The 3,450-nt window shown below is 41.6% G+C and overlaps 1 pseudogene; it reads left to right on the top strand.

Annotated features, from left to right (window-relative positions):
• The first annotated feature begins 473 nt into the window (after positions 1-473).
• LOC130870901 (vasculin-like protein 1) lies at positions 474-2,375 on the top strand (annotated as a pseudogene).
• The last annotated feature ends 1,075 nt before the right edge of the window (positions 2,376-3,450 follow it).

Genomic DNA, 3,450 nt, shown 5'->3' with positions numbered 1-3,450 from the left:
CTTGCACACACTTGAGACCACCTGTCTTTCTAGTTATGACCTTGTTATGATCAGTATTTGCACTCACTGTGCAAATGTCCAAGTTTTGCCCTTTTAAGCAACATCATAGTGCCATTACTCAGGGAAGTTGAATGAGGTGAACGTAGACATAGCTTTTCCCCCTTTCCCCCCCTTTTTAAATGTAACAAATAACTTTTTTATGTTCCCCTTCCCCCTTCCCCTTCCCCCTTTGGAAACGTGTCAGGAACTAGGTAGTTGACGATGAGTAATTGAGAGGATTAAGAGAGTGAGTCACACAGAGCTGGGCTTCTTTGTGTGTGCTGCTGGCCAGGCTACTTAAGCACTCTTTTTACAAGAAAACCTCGTGGAAGATACAGCTGGCAACTTTCGAAACAAGACCACAGAGGTGACACTCTGAGGATCCTGGCCAAGAGGTTGGATGCCTCATCTTGCTGAAAAGACACTGGACCTAAATGGCGCAGCTTGACTTTGTTCCTGCTTGGCTAAATTTCTCAACGCCACAGTCAGCTAAGTCATCTATAGCCACCTTTGACAAACACGGAGAGCACCTATCCCACGGAGAAGGTAGATTTGGAGGCAGCCATCGTCGACATAATTCTTCTGATGGCTTTTTTAACAATGGACCTCTACATACTACAGGAGATTCTTGGCACCAACCCTCTCTATTCTGCCATGATTCTGTGGACTTTGGTGTCTCTAAGGGAACATATGCTGGAAACACAGGGAATCCACCTGGTTGGCTTGGCTCTTCCCGAGGTCATGATGGCATGATGGAGGAGTTAATTTCATTGGTTAAATAAAGAAACTGCCTTAGCCCTTTAATAGGACAGAAAATTAGGTAGGCGGAGTAGACAGAACGGGATGCTGGGAGAAAGAAGCCGAGTCAGGAGTCGCCATGATTCTCCCACTCCAGACAGACATAGGTTAAGATCTTTTCTGGTAAGCCAGCTCATGATACTACACAGAATATTAGAAATGAGTTAGATCAATATGTAAGAGCTAGCCAATAAGAGGCTGGAACTAATGGGCCAGGCAGTGATTAAAAGAATACAGTTTTTGTGTAATTATTTCGGAGCATAAGCTAGCCATGCGGTCGGCCGGGTGCCAGGGACGCGGCCCTGCCGCTCTTATTACAACAATGGCATGAGCCAACGGAGTGGAGGTAGCACAGGAAACCATCGGCACTGGAATGGTAGCTTCCACTTTCAAGAAAAACCACCAACAGAGATTAGGGAAGAAAAAAAAAGAGGATAAAATAGAAAAGTTGCAGTTCGAAGAAGAAGACTTTCCTTCTTTGAATCCAGAAGCTGGCAAACAGAATCAGCCATGCAGACCTTTTGGGACCCCTTCTGGAGTATGGGAAAATCCACCTAGTGCCAAGCAACCCTCAAAGATGCTAGTCATCAAAAAAGTTTCCAAAGAGGGTCCTGCTGCTGCCTTCTCTGCTGCATTCAACCTCATCAGGATCCCACCATGCAAATGGGAACAAAGTGTCAACCATGGTCCCAAGTGTCTATAAGAACTTGGTTCCTAAACCTGCACCACCTCCCTCTAAGCCCAATGCATGGAAAGCTAACAGAATGGAGCACAAATCAGGATCCCTTTCTTCTAGCCAGGAGTCTGCTTTTACCAATCCAATTTCTGTTATTAAACCAGTGGTACTAGCTGCTGGTGTAGTTCTAAACTCTCCCAAAGAGAGTCCCTCCAGTACCACCCCTCCCATTGAGATCAGCTCCTCCCGCCTGACCAAGCTGACCCGCCGAACCACGGACAGGAAGAATAAGTTCCTGAAGACTCTGAAGGATGAACGGAATGGAAACTGCTCAGAAAACAGAGACTGTGACAAGCTGGAGAGGTTGGAGGGCAGCCACACACCCGAACCAAAGGAAAATGGAGAACAAGATTGTCTTCAGAACGGACTTTCTCTATCCATTGTGGAAGAAGGGGAGGTTCTGTCCCACTCTCTGGAAGCAGAGCACTGGTTATTAAAAACAATCGGATGGCAGGAATATCCAGAAAACGATGAGAGTTGCTTTCCACTCACAGAAGATGAGCTCAAGGAGTTCCACATGAGAACAGAGCAGCTACGAAGAAATGGGTTTGGAAAGAACGGCTTGTTGCTGAGCCGCAGTTCCAGCCTGTTCTCCCCGTGGAGAAGCACTATGAATGCAGAGGGTGAGGATTCCGACACAGAAACAAGGAGCAGTGAGACGTCAGATGACGATGCCTGGACAATGCTCAGCTTTGTGTTTAGAGAATACAAAAAGTGTTCTTTTCCTTTTCTTACGTTGTTGAATACATCATGCACAAGGGAAATAATCGTATCCCAAAGAGAGAACAATTGTCTTGCTTAACTTTTGTTGTTATTCTTTGTTATCTGCTTAATAGAGAGACATTTGTGTGGTGGAATTTTTTAAGCACACACAGTACCTGTGGGGCCGTGCACAAGTGGGAGCTGGCAGTGCAGAGATGCAAGGAGATGCTGCTCTGACCACAACGCTCACTACCAGCCCTTGGGCATTCATCCCTGTGCTCAGCAATCATTGTCAATGACAAAGTGACTATTGAAGTTATAATTGTATTAAATTAATGCTAATAATTTCGATATTTTATTTTATTTTTTGCTGCTCGGGCAACTTAGCCCTTAACCAGGCATATGTGGTTGCTTTTGTTTTATTTTTTTGTTATTGTTGTTTTTTTCTTTTTGGGTACAGCTGTAAAATATTTGGATATAGGAAATGTTATTCTTGCAGCCTTGATATTCAGGGTGGATTGTAAAATATCAATTTTTGTGAGATTTCAAAGATTAAGATTATTTTAATAACGTTATTTACAGATTTAAAAGATGTGGTTGTCACAATTCTGTTGAGGGGAACTACTGCATAAAATAACTAACATGGAATAAATATTTTGCATCAGTTTGGATTGTCTTGTGTAAGAAATATATTTTCTTTAAAATTAGAGAGTGGATTCTTTTTTTAGGGGAAATATTTTGAGAAGTCTGGGAGAAAACTGAACTCAGCCCCACCTGAATTCCTGTTCCTTTTAGCAAAAACTCGATGAAGAAGAACCTGTGCAATAAATTATTCATAATAAACTACATTTTCTTTCCTGAAAAAAATTGTAGGATCTGAAATAAACAGAAAAATGAAAATAAAAGAAAATCTGTCAAAGTTGAGAAAAAAACAGCTGAATGGAAATTTCAATGAGGTAAATTAATAGGCCTAAAGTTATTATATTTATAATTGTTTGAAAAGTATATATTGCACATAGTAGAAAGTATTTATAAAATTACATTTTTTTCACTCCATTCAAATTAGTATTGTTCTAGATGAAAAAATTTAGGAAAGGTGGAAGATTGCATTAGTGTGATATGTGCTACAGCAATGCAAATTCTAAGACAAAGCAGTTATCAATAAGTGAGATTAA

This window comes from Chionomys nivalis, chromosome 3 (genome assembly GCF_950005125.1).
Source record: "Chionomys nivalis chromosome 3, mChiNiv1.1, whole genome shotgun sequence".
In the NCBI taxonomy this organism is placed as follows: Eukaryota; Metazoa; Chordata; class Mammalia; order Rodentia; family Cricetidae; genus Chionomys; species Chionomys nivalis.
The sequence above is the reverse complement of the archived record's forward strand: the minus strand, read 5'-3'. Positions and strand labels throughout refer to the sequence as shown.